Below are 22675 nucleotides of genomic sequence, written 5' to 3'. Positions count from 1 at the left end.
GCAGTTGGTAGTATTTCTGCAACAACTCTGTGGTCATATGCACAATGTTAACCACTTTTCGTCAAATTGTGTGTCTAAACTGGACTTACAAAATGTACAGTCTCTCTCTGTATCTTTGTCTCTCGATTTATTCGTAAAAATAGTTGAAGTAGCCATTTTCCCCTTTTCTTTTGAGTCCATGCTAGGGTTATAATTTTTTTTGAGCTTATCAGTATATCTTCCGACAGGTTACATCCTCATCGAACGAAGCGTTTACACACCAAATCAGCCAGAGAATCCACCAGTTGGTTTTCCATTGCTTTCTTGCAGACACTTGAAATAGAAATGGTTTAAAAGACCATATAGTAAGGGATTAGAGGCTATAAAAAATTATAATTAATCAAAAAAAAAAATTCTAGGAATATGCTATAAGGTGGCATCTGTGGACTTGCTCCACATTGTCTCATTGCTGAAAGTCCTGATGCCTTGAAGAATGCATCTCTAGTTTTGAAACTGTGGCTAAAGTTTAATGGATTGTCTACGCCCAGCATAGGAAGAACAGAGTCCACAATTGATTTCCATGAATTGGTGATTTTCTTCTATTAAGTACTAACCCTACTTGAAGACTTGAACAGCTCAGTGGGACTCATGACAATTCTTTCGTTGAATAGAATTACTTTTAAAATTGTCTTTCGAGCTTTTTTGCAACAAATCTGAACAGCTTCTGGGTCTAATTAGCCATGTAAAGTTTTAAGATTCCCACACAGTTCCTATAACTTTAGACTTAAGCCCTGTGATGAAATTGGAGCATAGTGGCGCAGCTCTTTGAGATATGAGATCGCTTTGAACCCCATATAAATTTTTCCTGGATAATTTGTATTTTTGTCTTTAATTTTCTCTGACTAAGTAACTGGACTACTCGGACTGCATTCCATATTTTCATCCGTTCTAATATATTTATATGGTGTCCATCGTACCACGACGTAGTACAAGAGATAGATTCAAAGACTCTTTCTGCGTCTTATTATAGTTCGACAATGTAAGAAATTATTTTTTTCAAATATAGGCAATTGAAATTGTTCAAAATAACCGAATTTAAAACTATGCATTTTGATTGTTTATTTTGTAACGTAAATTTTACAAAAGTATATATAAAGTCAAATAAGGGTAAATATAAAAGTAATTAATTTTATGTGAGTTTAAAGTCTCCCATTTGACAAAAAGTGAATTGTTCCACTTCAACTGTGCATCTATGAAGTATACAAGCATCTTTTATTGTGAATGAGAATATAAAACATCTGAATACATAAAGGGTTGTAGAAAATCTGAAGACACCCCACTAATTTTATCCGAATTCCATCTAAATTGTACCGATTCATCTGAAAAATTGTATGTAATACATAAAATACTTGCGTTCAACTTTGGTTTCACATAGTTTTTGACCCATGAACATTTTTTTGAGATTCCAAATATATATACACCGGGTGGGTCATTGAAATATGAAAACTGACCAACTTAATAATTTATTTGGGTGATTGATATAAATTAATTCATACTTCGATATATTAAAGCATAAACAATTAGTTACAAAAAAACCTTAGCTCTTATGGAAAAGCACAAGTCGACAAAAAGACAACTTGAACGTGATCCACAAATTTTCATTGTCGCATTCCAAGCAGTTTGGCATTTCCAGGACACTGTCTACGTCGTCAGCAAGTTCGGAATGTTTGAAAGGAAGAAGGGTTTTATCAAAAAAGGGCAAACGGGACATTGATGAGTTAAATAAAACAGTTTTTGCCAATCCCCTCAAGTCCATGAGGGAGTTTTATAAGAATTCATAAATGAAGCTTTCTGGCAGAAAAAGTGCGTTAATTTTAGAAATTAAGTATAAGAGATTCTTGTGAAACATGCAAGAGGGAGCTGGGTTTTACACCTGACTGTCCAGAAAGGTATAAAAAAGGGAGTGGAAAGAGCCTTCTAGGGGTAAAGAGACCACTTTGGACACCAGCAATGAAAGAAACCCATCTCTTCCGTTGTAAGACTCTTTTGGATGAGTCCTTTGAGTTATTTCGACAATTTTGCCACACACCCCTCCTTACAGCCATGATACAAACCCCTCGACCACACCTTATGTGTGCATGTCAAGGGAAAGGCCTACAGTTTCCATCATTCAAACATTGAGCCCTCAAAGCCACTTTCAGCCAGCACTGGGTGCCATGACAAAGGACTACATCTAAATCGGGTGCCAGGCCTTCTACAGCAGCCTAGAATCCATAATTGCCGTAAAATGGGGCTACATTAATGATTAAGATAGCTCAGATACACGTCTACTTAGTGTATTAATTTTGGTGATATTCTTTTGTTAATTAATAAATTATATCTTGTTGAAGATTAAAATTCAAGTTGTTCAGATTTTAATAGCCCACTCTGTTAACACATAGGTGATTAATTTATGTATATTGCCGAATTTTATTTGTTCGGTAACCTATAATTTGATTATTTTAATTAATTTATTCATGTTAATAATCTTTGGCATGAACTTAATTAACTTATTTAGTGGTTCAGAAAAAATAATAATTTCTAATATTTATTCATGCAAGATTAAACTATATTCTGTAATTTACTATATCAAAGAATATAGCCTACTTCTTTTATAGCTTTTCATCATAAGATGATAAAAATCGAGTGTGTTAGAGATAAAGGCACATAGACTAAGAAGATATAAAGGATCTATGGTATTTTATGATAATAATAATAATTTCAACTTAAATCAGAAGTTATTAAAAAGTCTTAGTACTACATGTTCTAGTCCTCAAAGAAAAAAATATTTACTTCAAAAACAACCAAAGAGTTGTTTCCACGTAAAAATAATAGTTTTTTGTCATAGAATTAAGTCCAATGGAAATGTGTGCAGTTTAATTAGAATTAAAATTAAATTAATGGGCTGTCAAAAAATTATTTCCACAAATTTATTTTTATATCAAATTGTTATAACTAATGTATCTCACAAAACTTTTGTCTATATAGAAACATAGAAAAATGCCCCAAACTAAAATAATAGTTAGCCAATTCTTCCTAACCGTATAAGTATTGTTCAATCATGGTTTGGAATTACTTACTTTAGAAGTAAAAGCTAATTCAAACTGGACAAAATAATTTGCCAAATACTGATTTGTGGTAAAAAACGGAAATATTTAGAGTTGACATCAAAATACACTGTAAATTTTTGTGTTAGTCAAATAACTCTATGATATTAGTGATTTAAAGAGTGGTGGAAATAACATATTTATGTAATCGACGTATCAATAATATTTATAAAAATACATGATTAGATATAAAATCGTGCAATCTGCCTTTCCAACATAGATTAATTACCCATCATCAATAAAAAACAATTAAAAAAGAAGTATTTAAAAGGCCTTTATTTAATCCATTATGGTAGGAAAGAGAGAAATAAATCTATGTGCCATCATTAATAATGCTTTAAAAAGTATAATCATTTCTTTAATTATAAATACTCTTTTGCAAATGTAAAAGGGATGCACAACTATCTTCATATGTGCAAATTCATTTATTATTGTTTATGTTTCGTTCGTAGCAAACAGTTTTGTGAAACGATCAAACATACTTTCAACTATATACCATGTTTGGCTGATACTCTAAAAAATTATAATCTCATTTAATGGCGACAAAAATTTATGAATTAAAAAAAATATAAATTTTACAAGTAATAGATTTATTTTCAACATCAGAAAGAGAGGTCACAAAAATTAAATATATATTTTACAGAATACAATCATTGATATTTGATTGTTGCCCTATTTAATGTTTGAGTCAATAGCTCTCAAACATTAAATAGGGCAAACATTTTTTTTTCCATTTTCAGCAAAAAAAATTGTAGGTTGGTAATTTTTTTTCTTTTATAAATTTTAATTATTGGAGCAGCAAATTCCCTGCCCCTTGCCCCCTTTTTTGGCAGCCCTGATAATATATGCATTTAAATAATGATAATAAAATATATTATTTAAAATTTAAATACTATTATAATGACTAAATTATAAAAATTGAGATCTTGAAAGAGGCAACGGGTTCAGACTCACACATTCCTGACGTTGAGGATATTAACTACCTAAATAGCGAGCATACTCATGAAGGACCATCAAAATTACAAATCACACTCACCAATTGGGTTGTACTAGATGTAAAATAACTTGCAGTTCGACATATATATATATATATTATATAAAATAAGTGTTTTGCACACAGAGTGGGGTCCCAAAAACATATAATGGCATGACAAAATTACGAAAATTGTAAGATATATGGAATTAATTGAAGATAAATCATAATTTTTTTTATATGTTTTAATACTATATTGAGCTAAATTTTTTATTTCATATGTCCTCCTTCGAAATTGATACAAGCTTCTACAAGTTGGGGAATAGATAAGCAGATCTTTACTCTCCAGGCTGTGTCCAACGATTACCAGGCATGATGTTTGCTCGGACCAACTCAAAATTTGGATGAGCGCCATGGTATACATTCAGGGATGTCTGGAGCAAGCAAATTTTGCTTACAATAAGATTTTTTTTTTGTCGTTTGGATGGAAATAAATAACGCAGAATTGGGGGTAAAAAATGGCATCCGGGGAAGTTATGCAGCAGAGTAAAATAAAAATGAAGTTTTCTACAAGATAAAGTAGAGGTTGGAGAAGGGCAATATGTAGGCAGACCACAAGTCCGCCATAATGTAGCTTTAAAAACTTGTTTGAAAAGATTAAATAAAATTATCTCTTTTTTTATATATATATATATATATTTTAATGATAAGGTGATTATTTTATGTGGAAAATAAGTTTGAGCTCCATATAGCTTTAGTTTGAAACTATAGTTAATGACTACATTCTTCTAGATGATAGCTACTTCACAATATGTATATATATGTAACATAACTACTTTTAAAGTTCTTATTTTATAAAGTACATTTTGATCGTATGGAAAACTTTTTAAAAAGTTAACAGATATAGATGTATATAGGAATATGTCAGAGCTGTCGTCCGTAAAATCAACAATCATTTTACCTAAAGAGTTCATTTTATGTTGAGCTGTAAATTATGCAAGAGTCAACACATGAAAAAAACAGAAAGAAAAATCATTGGATTTTTTGTATTTCAAAAAGCTTTATAAGTGTTATACTTAAATAATACCTCCTATAGAATTAAAGAAAATATTTATTATTACAGCTTTGGAAAAATATAACACTCATTTTACAAGGTCATTCTTTCTACAATTTTCATATGTCTAAAAAGTTGCACGCACATTTTTTATAAAGCTCTAATGTAAAAAAGAATTATGGCTAACTCAGATATTCAGATTAAATTTTTATCAAATCCTCAATATAAAGTTAAATGATAATCATTATTCAAGTCATTTTTTGTTCTATATATATGTATAGAACAACATGGAATATTATTATGAATAATTCCAAAGATGAATTCAAATTATCTAATATAAAGCTTCTTTGTTAAGTAATTATGGAACTACTAGGGACGTGTGAGTTCTGCAAGAGGACTATAAAAAAGAAATATAAGTGTAAATGCAAGCAAGTCGAGAACATTATAAAATATTCCAGCTTTTTGTGATTTGGGAGACCCAATTATAAATATATGATAATGAAAAGTTGACAGACATATTAATCATTTCAACTATTTTGCCTTGGTATTATTTTGATCTTTAATGTAAATGGTATAATATATGATTAATTGAAAGTCTAATCAAAATCATAAATGTAAAATATCAGCTGTACTATTTTTTCCAAAATGGAGCTTTTTAGTATTCAATTTTTTTAGATTGCTTCATTTGTAGTCTATTGAGCCCAATTCATACTTGATAATAGTTTTGATTTACTAAGTTTAATTAAGTGGTGCAAAAACTGGGTATGCTGTACATAAGAGTGCTATGTTAAAAAAGACGTCAAGGGGATTAGGGCAAATATTACGAGTAAAGGCGTATTACCACATTTATTGTGTGTGTACACGTCTTCGTGTAGATATATTTATATAAAATTTATACCAAGGGAAGAGTTATTCTGATAAAAAACTTCCTTTAATCATTTATATAGATATACAATTAGACATACCCCTTTGATAATAGATAAATATGCTCCTGGTCCATTATTAATCTCATAATTAACTAGATATTTACAAATTAGTTCAAGAAATTGTGATCCTTAAAAAAATGGTAAAACAAATGGATTTAACTCTCAAAGTTAACAGCCTACACAGAGTTTTGACCCAAAATTTGCAATAGCATTAAATCACGTTTTCATTCAACAGATTTCTTATCTACGAGGTTTCATTAGGCAACCGAGCGACAGCTTAAAAAACAGACAAAAAAAAAACAAGTTTTGTTTTTATTCCATGTCTCTAAGAGTAAAAAGGTTGAGAAAAAAATGCAACATGATTTGCAATCTCTTCCGTGCAGGAATCATTACCGAGTAGGATCCAAAGACCGTTGTCATCTTCATTTGCACCGCCTACAACATCAAAAAGTCAATTAGAGGTATAACAGGCAAGAAGATCCAGTGCTAAAATAAGAAATATTCAAAACCAAGTCTGGTACTAATTTCAAGCCAAGTACAAGTACTCTGTGTACAGAGTCCTAGTCTGGACCAAGTTGATGAACAAATAACTTTAATAAACTACAGCTCTGCTTTGAAGAAATGGACAATAAACTTTAATGTATTTTGTTAGAGGTGGCGAATTCGACTAGAAGTCATATAATGAAGACTTTTGACTCAACTTGATATTATAATCAAAGAATTAAAACTTAATGTGTGACTCGATAGCTAAGAATTGTAAACTTAAAATAAAAAACTATTATTTAAGAAAATGTAAAAAAAAACCAAAACACTTTGTATATTATAATATCTGTCAAAAAAAAAGAAATCCATTATTTTCCCAATTTATACTTTAGTAATTTGTTTTTTCTTGTTATATCAACGTGATTGTTTTACGCTGTATTGCACCACAAAGATACGATTTCTTACTTTCAAAACTTATTTTGGAGTTTTGTTTTTGAATTAGTATTGTTTGAGTGCCCGTTAAAGATGGACACGAACTAATAGAAAATACGCATTTTTTTTAATGTTTCTCGTCAGATGAAGTTTCATTAATAAAGTATAAGTCAAGATTATAGTATTACATTTACTCCAACTGACCAAGAAATTGCATTTGAAGTACACCTACATTTATTTTGAGACGCAAACCTATGCACATTGGGTTTTAAGAGAATAATTTATCCGGAGAACGTGTTTATGATCCTGATACTTTAATAGCCAATTACGTGCAATTTTGGTTTTATCGATTAAATTTCAGTAATTTTGATAATAAGATACTTCATGGCACTATAAGGCCAAAATTTGGATAAAATAATGGAAATTGTCGAGTCCAACCGTCATGTAATCACTGTTTTTATTGGCAAAGAAATTTACATTATTTAATTTTTCTTAATCCATTAAAAATAATGGATTTCTTTTACTTACCTAATATTATAATTATGGACTTGAAATGAGCCACAAATAAATTTAAAGACTCAAACTGGACTCGATGAAAATATTTTGTTACTTCTATCAACAATTTTGTGAGTTGGTAGTAGGTGACCCACCTTTTTTAGCATCAATTCTAATCACCATTATTACATTATATCTGTATGGTATTAGTTTTGCACTTCCTATAAAACTACCTACGTTTTGCATAACCTGTGTAATTAATAAACTTTTAATATATGTACATAATATGATATATGAATTATACAATCTCTTTAATTAAAATGATTTCAATTTCCAAAGAATAGAGCCAGCTAGAAAAAGAGTAGTATAATTAAATATTTATTTCTTTTTTAGACATAATAAAATATTTATGAAAAAAACGTTAATATACATATAGTTTGTTTAAAGTAAAAAAACAAAAAGAAAGATAAAGAAAGAGAGGGGGGAACAACAACAAAAACAAAATAAAGAAATAACAATAATTAAAAATACCAATTTTTTTTTAATTTGTTAATTATGTAAATTAGATAGGTTTTGTGATGCAGTAAGATCGTTTAAGTTATACATATATATGTGTATTAAATAATGGGAAGAAAGAGTTTCCATGTACATAATATATATATATAATTTACAGTTCTTTGTTTTTTATTTTCCTCTCTTTTGTTGCTGCTATAAGATTTGGTTTTTCATGTAAATGTTCTTTTGTTCAACATAAACAAATTTTCTGTCTAAAGGAGTTTTTAAGAAACATAGTATATTAAGTAAATATTTTAGTTTATGCTAAACTACGTAGATGTTGCATTGTTTTCTAGTATCATACATAAATATTTATATATTGAAAAAAATGATGCTATTTTCTTGTTTTGGTTACCTTTATTGTATCTCGCAACCTTTCCTCGAAAAAGAAAAGGCGAAAAAAATTAGTTGGTAGTTCATAAATTCTTCCCAACTATGGAATTATTACTCATTAATTATAGATTAAAATGAGCTTACTTTAATACAACCAATCAACGTTCAGAGCACTGTTTAGAATAAAAGAAGCAGGAACATCAACAGCTAACTTCAAAATACGAGGGTGGTCCAAAAATTAAAATCCAACCTCATGAAGATGGCAACACTCATAAATAAAATATTGTCACATCGATCTAGCATCTGTTAACAGTTATTTACCAACGTTTCAACCATTTTGGACACGCAGTTGCTATGTAACAGTCGTTTGAGTGAGTTTGATGTGAGTTTTTTTGTGAAAACGGATACAATCGATGTATAGAGCTGTCATTTGTTTGTGAAAGTTTCGCCCTTCAATAGATTCAAATAATACCATACATATAAAGACCTGTTGTTTTAAAATTTAACGCCTCTAAGTCAATCAACGGGGAGTAATTGAGCAAAAACAAAAAGTGCCTCGAAAACAATTATTTTGCAGAGAAAAGCGTGGAATACTGTTTGGACGGGTTATAGAGATGAGAGTATAGCTGGAAGAAGTGATTAGAATTCCAAGAAGATTATGTTGAAAAATAAAGAATACAATTTAAAAAAATGTTTTGTATCTTTCTTTGGTCGACACTTTTCAGAACACCCTCGAACAATGTATATTTTTGTGTTGGCTAGATAATACCTAGCTAATCATTCATGCGAACTTCTTGAGAGTAAACTTTTTGATGGTCGAAGAAAAAATTCGACTTGGGACTACAACTCAAATCAGCTACTAGAAATAACCGACAATTTATCGATGTAAAAAGGCTCGTTTACCGACCTAACGTCAATAGGGCGCTCAGATTTGTAATTGAAAAGTTATCATTTTAACAAAGATAATTTGTGATAAATTTACGATTGTCTGGATTCTAATATTTTTTTACATCCATATTATTTATAATTAATAAAAGGCCCAACGTAGGTTATTAAGTTATATAATTATGAATGTACCAATTTTTTTACTTCTCGTCTTGACATACCAGGAACTAATTAGTAATATATTCGTGGTTTTTTATCCTACAGTAAAATCGAAATTCAATATTAAATGCGTATTTGTACTTAATATTTTATCTGTTCTTAACTGTAGTATTTGAGACGTTACTCAGACTTGACTTGGGCCATGATTACTCGGTCCTGACATATGAAAAGTTGTACTTAAAAACAGATCTGATATAATTAGATATTTTTGAATCGGGCCAGGTCCACATTTCTTTTATTTATCCTTAAGATGGACTTATTATAATCAACTCAAGTAAAACTTTTGAATTTTTCAAGGTGTTTATATGTCAGGAAATGGTAACAAGTGTGTCAAGTTAGATTAAATTTTATTGTACTCAAGTACAGCTTGCCTGATTGAATACAACGTAACTAAAACACTAGTTTAATTAGATGGCGCAACTTTTGCTATGGGCATTATCCCATCAAATACCTATTGAACTTAACAATGACATATAATTACAAGAAATTATATAAACTTTTAATGACAAATTGTTTGGACCGGAGTAAGTAACTAATCTCTCCATAAAAGTAGACAGATACTTTAAAGATAAAGGTGTGATAATATATACAAACAAATCAAATTTGGAAATGTTTGTAGATAATATGTAAATACAATCAATGATGGCGTTACATAAGAATGATTTTTATTTACATAAAGGTAGGTAAATATGTAATGTAAGTTGAATTGTTGCACAAGGGGTTTAGAGCTGTAAAAAAATATAACCTTAAACAAGTGCAATACTTTTTATAGTTGGCAATCTAAATGGTGTTTTATTTTATTTTTACAAACTGTTATCCTAATTCTTTAACTCTTAAAGAGCAAAAATCTAACCATAAAGTATGTGTACACATTAATGGCGAAGAGTAACACTCAGGATGTGTTAGGGAATTATAAGGGTAAATTCATGATGGACTCAGAGTAGAATTGAGATCAACAACGGAGTAATTTTTATTAATGTTGTTGCTAGACACAGAGCGGGATTGGTGTATATTTCCTTTATCTTTAACTTATCGTAGCTAAACTAATAAAATGTCATGATAGCTAAGCGTTTCTCCTCCGTAATATTGACCTAATAGTTAGGGTGACCCTATTATTTGCTTTTTTGTTTGTTTTGAAAGAACATTTCAATTACCCTTTCTTGTTTTTTATTTTTAGTCCATAATGAATCGAACTACCAATATCAATTTTAGTACCGGAATCTGTTTTAAAATATTTGTATCTTGACTACACTAGTCGATAATATAAACTGAGTTAGTGCGAGATTAGTTGAGTTGTTGCATCATAGATTGTCTATGTTCTATTACACGACTTTGATTATTAGAAGTTATATACATATAAAAATGAATTTTCCATTGGTGTACTAGCAGTGTAGTAATATTAATAAATGTATAAGTTAAACTGTTTCAAATTGCAGTCCTATTTAAATTTTAAATGAAAAATTGCATTTTCTCTGTTTTTGGGTCAGCTTAGTATAATTTTTATAAAAAATTAATTTTCTGAGATGTTGTACATAGTAATATGTAATATTTGCTCATGAAATTATTGAATATGAATGATTAAATGTGACTTTTTTATACAACAACAATTACTCAGTTTGTATTAAAGTTGTATATCAGTTTTGTAATTTTATTATTAGTCAACCAATACAAAAATATAAATGCATTCGCATTTTACATCAAACAACCTTCGTTATCATATAGAAGATATACTGACAACTGACCTTCATTGGCATTTTAATTTTGGAGTATTTTTTTGACTACATTTGAATATAAAATGACTATTATTTAGTTCATGTTGAAACTCTAACTTGGTTTTTGAGTTTTTAATAATCGCTCAACAAATAAAATGTGTAGGAATGATTCCAAGACACTGAAATGGCGTCTCCATATCCTACAATGTCCCACACCCTTTTCACGAGGTAACGTTTTTAAAATGATTTAGTATTTCGTTTTTACGGATTCAAAAAGTTTGATGTCCACATAGAAAATAAATCTACTTAATTCTGGCCGGCTATGAATGTTGTTGTATCTAATAAGAGTCTTCTTATTTAGAACAAATGCCCTATCTCAATAGTAAATTTCAGTTATTATTTAAAATTTTGAATTACTTAAATTCACCCAAACAATGAAAAAATACTGTTCCTTATATAAAATTCCAATGTGACTATATTTCCTAATGGTCTATTCTGTGTATGAAATATACATGTATCTATGTATGTGAAAGAAGGAAGGTATCTGAAGATAACATCTTCTTCATCTCAAAGGGGGAAGCAAAGAAGGAGTTCCCTTCCTACATTTGGAGAAAAAAGAAAAACCCTTAATGTATACTGATATAAAAGGTTTTGAGTTATGAATATTAATATATACAATTCTCTTATATGTATTTTTTTATCTATATAAAAATAAATATATGGATGTATGCACGCTTGAATGAGAGGATTCAGTGTTGTAATAGCAGAATGAAATCATAGTTATTATATCAGTCAACCTTTCCTCATTCGTCAAACTGTTGCATCATATATAATTGAATAGTTTAAATATTTACAAATAAGATAGGTTTTATTTGAATAATATAAATCAACGTTCCGAGTATTGATAAGTTATACGGGACCCAATAGGACAGAAACACATTTTCATGATTGTGGGATAACGTACACCAACACTTTTGAATCAATCAACTACCTTACTTCAAGTGTGTTCCTTCCTTGTTGTCGTCTATCTCTCTCTTCCTTTCTACTAACAACATTTTGTTAAACATACACAGAATAAATGTAAATAAGAATGAGGTTGATACCCTGACGTTGTCCAAACAAGTTTACCTATATTTAATACTAGGTATGGTCCTAATAAACACATTTCTGCAATTTCATTGCAATATATTTATATTTTTTGTTGTTATTTTTGCAAAATTACATTTCATTTATGCTCTAAGTAAATATTAATATATGTCTATGAAATTGCACAGATATGCTTTTTAGGTTGATACGCAATACCAAAGAAAAGTTAAGTTTTATTTGTCAAAACTTGTTGGGCATCAGCATCACCCTAATGAACATTATAATGTTTTATAGAGTGTAGTAAATGTATAAAATATGCATACATTATAAATATTAATCAAACCAAAATTCATTAGAGTGAAGTTTCAATTTTTATTTATAAATATATTTTTTGCAAAGTATTTATTTTTATTTTTCATCGTTCTTTTATCTCTTCTTCTTCTTTTCGAAATAATACTATACGGAATTTAGCCCATTATTATATTACATATTTTAAAAGTTCATTGATAACCTTTTTTTTCACATAAATATTTCTATAAAATTTTGTATACATATGGCTCGTCAACACAAAAACAAGCTAAAATATTTTTTCTCAAAATTGTGTTTGGATTAGATTTGTGTTCTTTGACAAATTATCCTAAATTTCTATCATTATGTTATTTTTATTAACACTAATGCCAATATAAGTCTCTCTCTCTCTCAAAAAAAAAAAAAAAAAAATAGACTGTTGATATAATTTTATAGCATTTTAACTTATCCCAGAAATTTGAATACAAACTATGCAATTGACCAAAATATGTCTATGGAATGTATGTATGAAAAAAAAAATAAAAAAAATTCTCCTTTTCTTGATTTTCGTTAAGAATGTTTGTATGTTGACACACAAAATACACAAGTTACGATTTTTGTACGTGTCTTACGTTTTATAAGCAGATTATACAAGCTTACACTTCTACGTCTTTTTGTACCTTATTTAATTACCAACGAATTTAATTGATGTGCTATCATATCATTTTGTTCTAATAAAATTACACTTTTGTTATGTATTTATCAATAACGTATTTGTATACATTTAAGCTCAATAATATACCACGAAGTTATAATCAATTAGTTACTATCGTTAACAAAAATCAAAATTAGATAGTTTATCAATCAAAATATTTAATTAAGGCTTGATATTTATCACAAAAACTCTCAATTGTTTATTTAAATGATTCATGTCATTTTTGAGTTACAGAATGACTTTACAAGTTTTAACTTCTACATACACAAACTTGATATGAAGAATTATTAGATATTATGGTTGATCCTAATAGTTTATATATTTTAAAATCACTAATAAGAAAAAGAATATCTTACACTAGTGGTTTATAAGCAGGGAAAAGCCCCTCCCTCCCCCTTCGGGCGAGTGTTTTCCAAGATGAGAGCATGCCAAAAAAAAGTAAATGAAATGTGAATATCATTAAACATTTAAAGAAGAATAAATTGTTGAAATTGTAGTAATGTAAGTGAGAAGGGGAGTCAGGAGTGCCGGAACAATAGATACTCAATAGAAATAGGCGGCAAACATGTCAATGCAAAAATAAATTACCACTTTAAACCCTTATAGTTATAAAATTGTCCAAATTTACTATGTATGTGCATCTTTTCACTTGTCTCATTATTATGAATTTGTAGATAAAATTACAGCTTTATTATACCCATTCTCTATAAAAGTACTATCTCGATAAATTTTTGATGGAGGAAGTCTTAATGAGTGAACATACTTTAAATACATGATCTGTTGCTTATTTATTATTTTTACCGTCTTGTTTACTCTTTCTTAAAAGTATCTTTTACCAAAACAAGCTTGAAATGAATTTATACATTAATACAACATATTTAATTTTCAGACAACTTTTCACTGTACATAAATTTTAAAAATTGAGGTAGTAATGATCCCTGTTTCGGCGTCTACAGTGAACATACATCTAGTTATTTAGTATCGCTCACCTACACATTGAAAACTCTTCTACTAAACAATCTTGAATTTTATGTATATTAACATATAAATATTTATAGGTATAAATAATTTTCAAACACTTTTAATACTTAAAAATATGTAAGTGTATAATTTTAAAAGCATTAGATATAATGAAGTGTAGGGAAGAAGGAAAGGGGAAAAAATAGAAAGCTTTTGGAAGAAGCCTCCTCCATATTATATATATATATATACAGAGTGCAGGAGGTAACTTTTCCGTGCAGTTATATTCGATTTTAGCATTAGTTGAGGGATGAAAGACAATGTACTATGGACCAGATTCTGAAGTACCCAAACGACATAGTGGGCTCAAGTTGAACTCTGGCATCATGGAACACATGAACAAGATGTTCAGGAAATATATCCAGACGACCTCTTCCAGGTTTCGCTCTCGTGTCCAGGGTGTTTTTTTTCCAGGTGTGGTCACATCAAGTGATGATGCAAGCTATTACATAGATACACATTTTTTAACAAAGTTTTTTTTTTTTTTTAAATAAAAGAGGTCTTCTATTTTCATATAGTACACAGTTTTTAAAATTATTTATTTCTGGAAAAATTTACTCCCGCACACTGTAAACATATATATAGTAATAACAAGAACACAATAAAGAATCCTCCCCCCTCTATCATCGACCCCTATAAAAGAGAGAGAGGGAGGGGGAAGAAAAAAGGAAAGAAGAGATTCTCCAGAAAATTATGTGAAATTATTTTTATATCATCAAATTACTTACTAAGAGCATTTATTTACCTTTAACTTTAGATACGTAGATTGCATGAGCAGTGCTTGGAATCCTTCCAAGGTGGCTTGTTATCCGTCTGCCTGTAAGTTAGAGGGAGAAATAAAGGAAAGGAATGATTTATACAAAAAAACAAACAAAAAAAACATAATACTTTTAAATACCCATGGACAACACTTGGAAATATGTGGGGGGGGGGAAGGGGGATGAACATATTTAGATAATTGCGTACTATGAATCACACTCATAATAAACATATATATATATTTACATTTATTATAAATCACCATTAAGTTGTAAAAAACACACATAATAAATTTAAATATCCATGGACAACACTAAAAAATAACCAAAACTACCTGTAGCATGACTTAATGACAAAACATTTTATTTTTATGGAATCAAGAAAAGACAACTCAAAATCAGTTTTTGATATATTTAAATACTACATTTAGCTATATTTTTATTACATATTTTCTCCTTCTCAAGCGATATCAGCCTCGATGGGCTAAGAATAGATTTCTATAACTCTTAACCCTTTATCTTTTCAATTTTATCTAATGAATTAAAAAGAAAAAAATCTCATTTGCATTAACTTTTATAGGCATCAGAATATAACATAAATGAAAAAAAACATCAAAAATATTTCTTTAAAAGAAAAATATATTAACAACACTTTAATATCCACTAAATCATATTATTTAAAAAAAAGTGAATATTTATATCTATGTACAATGGCTTTGAAAGTATATTCAGGCGAATGACTATAAATAATAACATTAGAAATTCATAAATAAAATAAAAAAATATTCTAAACATCGAATAATATCAATAATTTCCTTCAAAACATATTCTTTATATAAACATACTCCTTATATTGATCATAAACTAGCATTTATCACAATTAGGTAGGAGATATATACTTGGAAATTAATAATGTACCAGTTTATTTAAAAAGAGACTTTGAAGTACATCTAGGCCGTAAAGGTTTAACGATGAAGATATTTTCATGGTATAACAAGCTGGATTCACTACGAGCTTCATGACAGCTCGGAGTGAATCCAAATTAGGAAGAGAAGTGAGGCATACATTATTCTCTTAGACTACTTAAGCTCCAAAGTCCATGTGGCTGAAGTATGGGCTGTAGGAGTTCCACGTGAGGCAGACCAGAAGTTTTGGCTATTGCGGTCTTTATTAGACTGTAATGGACTTTTGATGTTGTAAGCAGTACAGATGGAGATCTCAAAGGTCTCTGAATCCTTCGTGGCACCAAAAACAGCACAGAGGAGATTACATACATGTTGCCTTTTTGTCTTGTTGCTCCCCTATTTTTAAAGTTGGAGACTTGGGATCAAATCAAAACTCGTTTCTTTATTTTCAGTGGTTGGGTAATAAACATTGCAGAGATAAACTCTTAATTAAATCCTACTCAAAGTTATGAATTAGCATTCGGTTAATATTTAGATCAGTGGTTTGCAACGGTTTCCATGTGGACTCCTGGTGATCCATATAGAAATTCTTGTGGTCCAAAGATAATTTTGAGCTATATCACAAAAATGTAATTAAACAACATATTGTACGATCATATGTATTACAAAACAGTTCACTCTAAAAGATTGTTAAATATAAGGATTTATAAACATTATTACGGTGATAAGAACTTAATCACATTTAAACATTTAATATAACACACTTAATTATAATTAATGCAAAAGTTTATAAAAGTAATAAAACAATCAAATTGATTGACATGGTAAAACACTTTCATAACATAAATATCTATAATATTTTTGTTTCACAACAAACAAGGTAAACTTTAACTTCACACAAAGACATAATATTTACAAATCTATATTTTCCCCATTTTTTGATTTTCCAGTGTTGGTGAGAGATTAGTGACTACCTATATCTTGGTGTTTCTGACAAAAGATACCATAATCAATTTTGATGAACTCATTCAGTCATAGTCTGATAGTCCCTCTGTTGTTGAGGTCCAATGTATTTCTTTTTTTAATAAAAATATCCAAAACTACCGAAAAACCAGATTCCACCATCCATATGGTAGGGAAAGAAATAATACTTGGTTTTAATTCTTTGAAAAATAAATTTGATATAGACAAGAAGGATAGCTTCATTGTGAATTGTGCTTTCATCAACATGGATAGAAAACTTTTTTTTTTTTTTTCAGAATCTCCACTATCTTGTTCTCAACAAAACTATACATTACAACCTGTCTTATTATAATAGTGTCATTTGAAAGGGGAACTTTACTCAGAGTAGATGCAGCATCTTTTCCTAAAAGTTTATTTATACAAGCTAGCATAGCAGTCTTGACAAGCTTCTCACCATAACCCTGAGGTGCTCCAACCTGGGCAATAATTTCAGAGACTAAATAACTAGGTTTGAGTGTCTTTGCTTTTACACTATTGATGTTCTTTACAAAGTCAAATAGTTTGACTGGATGTCCCTTCTTTTTTATCTAAAAAAATTCCCTATATTTACCAACAGACAAAGGATACTTTGATTTTTGGTGGTGCTCCAGCTTGACTTTCTTCATGGAATCATTTGTTAAGATGGCACAACATTCAAGGCTCTTAGGTTGTGAGTCTACAGATACAAAGCCAAACATGATAAAATCTTCATGGTAATTCCTCATTTTTAACTTTTTAAGAATTGGTTCTGACATTCTTACAGTTTGAAAAAAAAAAAGCTTTTTAAAAATAGCCAAGAAAAAGAGTCTTATAATTATTAAAAATAGTTTAATTTAGTTTTCATTTATTTGTTTATGTTTATTAGATTTACAAATTTTTATTCATGTCTTTGCTATAGATAAATTATACATAGATATGACACTTACTAATAAACCTTGTAAACTGTGGTATTAAAGTGTCCCTATAGTTAAATAAAAGCATTAAAAAGAATAAAAATCCTTATAAATGAAATATAATCAACTTTATTTAAATTTTAATTAATTAAAACGAAAAATGTTTACTGCTTAGAATTTGACTGTTTATTCATCATCTAAAAACTTTTCATCATGTTATTCAATAAAAGTATTTGTATAATTTATCTATGTATTTAGTGCCTTTCATCTATTGTTATGTATAAATATGACTTAGTCTAAGTGGTTAACCATTGTAATCCCACTGGTAGAAAAAAAAGTAAAGGCTTTTTTTTCGAACACACCGAATTTAAAAAAAAAATGTATTAATGGAAAAAATCCCAATTAAAACCCCCTATGACAGGGAGGGGGGTATTCTTTATATAAATAAATGATTATAATATTTAATAAAGACAAAATAAATAATAGTATTCTATTATTAAAAAATCCTCTACACCACTTGGTGGCAATCGGCGAAGTAGATCAAAAAAAAATTTCAAAAATATTATTTCTTATAAGGATTTTGGTCCATGTAAATTTTTGAATGAGAATGTGATCCATAGTCTGAAAAAGGTTGAGCACCACTGATTTAGATAATTGTGTACAATAATTCACTCCAAATGCATAGATATATAAATATATATATACAGGGCAGTGCATATAAATCATGACAAACTTTATGCCTTCCAGGTATAAAACAACTTCAACTTGAACTTATTTACAAATTTATTGATTATAATACCCTGCATATTATTTTACAACACACAAGACGTCAACAATATTTGATCTAAAAAAATTCACTAAGACCTAATTTTAAATTTGAAAGAAAAAGTCCTATTTTTTTTTATCTTTCTTAAAGACCTAATTATAACCGTCTTTGACTGATCTAAGATTTTCATACTTAAACTACCCTAACACTACTAGCTACCAACTGATTTTTATACTTTTTCATTTAGAGCAAAGGTTGAGAGATACAATAGTTATCACCCTTTATAAAATGGATCAATATTTATTTGTCAATTACATCAAGTATAGAGTGTGATTTAAACATATCAAAAAAAAAAATTCAATATTTATATAGCTTTTATTTCTTGTATTTAATACACCCAGTTAGGATAAGTTGAGGTTCATGCTAATATATTTAATTTGTTAATTGATATTTTCTTGATCAATACTCAAGTAATTAATGCCTATACCCAAAAAATTTAATGATTCTCTTTGTAATAAATTTAAAATATATACATATGCATGTTAATTAAAATGGCCTAAGCCTGATTTGTTAATTGTCCATAAAGTTAATGTTGTGATAATCCATGGGTTTTTTTAGTTGATTAAATTACATCGAAACGTAATAGATGACATTAATATATAATATTGAGCAAACGCTATTGATCAAAATTAATACCGTAATTTTTTGATTTTATTATCCATTTATTTGTTTTTCACTCAACGATGTTGATAATCTTCTCTAATTAGAGTTAAATGAGTAGTTTTTATCCTGGACTGCGTAATTCATATACAAATGTAATAAAGTTGTATTTTATAAATGAAGTTTAATGATCGTTTAATAAATAAAATAAAGATATGTTAATTTTCATTTATTCTTGGAAATAATATAGGATGCTTACTCAAAATTGAACTTTATTGACCTCTTAGTTTAAAAATGCATGTTCTTTTAATTAAAAAAAAAAGTCAATTATTCAGTTTGTTTTAAAATTGCATCTCATTTTTTTTTTTAATTTTCAGAATCCGTCTACAAATAAAGTAAGTATGAATGATTCCAGAATGCTTAAGGGTCAAATCTTACAACTCGTAAATATATAACACGAATGTACTCTATCAATATCTACATCTCAGAAATAGATATTGCTGACTAAACTGTCTTAGATACAATTCTATTTTCCATTCAAAAAATAATTGTGACCAAATTTTGAAGCAGTCTAAAATAATTAAAATAAAAGAGAAACTTCCTGGATAAAAAAATGTCTTATTTGAGTACATGTATACTACGTTACATCTACACATTTTTATTTCATAGATCTGATTTGACTTCTCTATGGCAACTTTGTGAAATCAAATATCATAGAAATTTAAATAATAATAGTAAATTTTGTCGCATTAAATTTTTATTTCAAAAGATCTAACCAAAGATTACGACAATATTAATGAGCATATTTAAAATCCAGTCAGACACAAAGGGTTTTTACTCTTACAAAAGCACGTTCTTCCTTTGAATAACTGTAAAATATGTTTATTGTCTCTTTATAATAAAGTTTTACATTTGTTTATTTTGCATTTAAAAAAAACATGATTTAGCAAAAATAGCATCAACAGAAGAAAAAAAAACCATTTACGATTATCTTTCAATCTGACATTTTTACTCATTTGTTATTCAATTCATTGTCGCCAATTTATATTTATACATATTCTTAGATTTAAACCATTTTTATCATATCTTGTATCGTTTCTTCCAAAAATAGATAGAGAGATAAAAAAATTGGTAAATAGCCAATTATTTCCAACTATAAAAATTTTATTTAATATTATTAGATAATTGTGTACAACTTACCATCACCTAATTAAAATTGCACCAGTCAACGTTCAGAACAACAAAACAGAAAATTTGCAATGGATGTTACAGTCCTTAATGTGTGTAATATTTTTCTTGAAAAACGTCTCAAATATGTAAGCGCCCTCTACCCTGCATTATTTTTACTAATGTTATAATAAAGTGCCTCAGTTTACCATTGCAATTACTATAGTAGCATTTTAAGTAACTTTGAAACAGGTTAATAGTTTGTCATTATTCTCAATTTAGTTCTAATGAAAGTATTTATTATTCTTCCACAAATGGGTGAAGATTGATTAATGAGAACGTATTCTTTCCGAGAATAATCTATGGGACGGGTTATGCGTCCAATTCGGACGTGAACTTAAAATTTATGTCAATATGTCCAAAATTTGAGACGAAATATTCCTAATTTTTCCTGACTGATTGTATCATCAACAAAATTGTTGACATTAGAGCGTTTTGCTAATTTTGATAACTTCTGGTCAAATTGGTTTTGGCTTCTTTTCTCACCAGACTGAAATCCCATGAATTTTGGAATGTGGAGTATGGTACAGGGGAGGCTAATGTAATATATAGGAATAATAAGGATCAGGTGATGGGTGCGGCTGAGGCATCAAAGAAGGATATCCCAGAAGAAGCGACGTGTTAGAACTGCAGTAGTACCTTCCAGAGATTCAGGGCTCTTATTCGGTAGAAGGGAGCCAGATTAAATAAAATTTGTATCTGTTTTTCAATTAACATTCATTATTAATTGTTACAAAAAAAACAATATTCTGAAATGTCAACAATATAGGATATACATCATTATTTTCATATTTCACGGATTCAGCAGGAACTTGTAAAGTATTTTTGTTTATTCTCAAAAAGCGAGTCATCTGGAGCTCAATAGAAAAATTGACAGCTGATGAATAACAAAACAAGTGTGTTGCTGATGTTTTAGAAATACTCCCCATTGAGAAATAGATAAGATATTAACTAGTTCAAAGTAAAAAATATATATAATATAAATAAATGGTTACTCTTATCTAGTGGTACACATTTTATTTTTTTCAATTTTTCTGGAGTAAAGTTATCAGAATCTAGTACTTAGCAAAACTTTTACATGATATGTGAGACCAAAGCTGTCATATTTGCTTCAATACGAGGCCTAAATCCCATGCATACCTAAGACTATGTAGTCAGACTTGAGCTTGGTCTACTCCTTCTTGATAGAATTCTCTGAGAGACTGGACACTCCAGTGAGGAGTGGGAAATACCCTATCATTCGGACGGCCCTAGATAAAGTAGTCGAATGGGTTTGTGTCTGGGAGGAGGGCAACCAGGGCCGTACGTCAGTATTGCACTTTGTCCGCTTCAGCGGACCAAAAAAAAAAACCTTACTCAACCGTCCACCAATCATATAGGTATGTAAATATAGATGAATTAAGTCTTATTAATTATTAAAATCTATTATATATATGTAACTTATGACCAACTCATAATAGTACTGAGTCATTATAATAAAATTACATATTTGTAGCACGTCCACCCAAAAGGAAGCTAGATAATTTTTCTCAAAATTGAATATGGAATACATTTTCCAACAAATTATAGTTCATTTAAATGAAAAAATTATTCTGATTAATCCTTTGGAGGCACCACAAATTGTACTTAATTGTGTCAATTCACCGGCAAATTTATAGAATTAATAAATGTTATCTCTAAGACAATATTAGGGCCAAATTAAGTCAAATAGATAAAACGGAGGTCTTAAACTACAGTTAACACTCTCAGGTATCTCAATTCATCGCAGAAATTTGAATTCAAATCCTGTAATTTACCGTAATATCTCTTTCAAATATTGCCTGTCATTTTATAAATATAAATGATTGAACCTTTGAATATAAAACGCGTTTTCCGCTTCCCGTCATTCATTTCTGATAATTAATAAATTACTGCAATTATTTCAAGAGTACTTTACAGCCAAAAATAAAAACAAAGACGCACACAACATTTTTCGTATGGATTTAAAGTACTTCACATTGAGTGGATATTTGAGTTAGATATTACGTTTAAAGTTACTGGTTGCAAATGTGAAGTACTTTACAGCAAAAAAAAAAAAGACGCACACAACATTTTTCGTATGGAGTACTCCATATATAATAATGGCGACTCATCAAATTACCCCAGCGGACGGATTTCTCATGG

Source organism: Lepeophtheirus salmonis, chromosome 3 (genome assembly GCF_016086655.4).
Source record: "Lepeophtheirus salmonis chromosome 3, UVic_Lsal_1.4, whole genome shotgun sequence".
Lineage (NCBI taxonomy): Eukaryota > Metazoa > Arthropoda > Copepoda > Siphonostomatoida > Caligidae > Lepeophtheirus > Lepeophtheirus salmonis.
The sequence above is the reverse complement of the archived record's forward strand: the minus strand, read 5'-3'. Positions refer to the sequence as shown.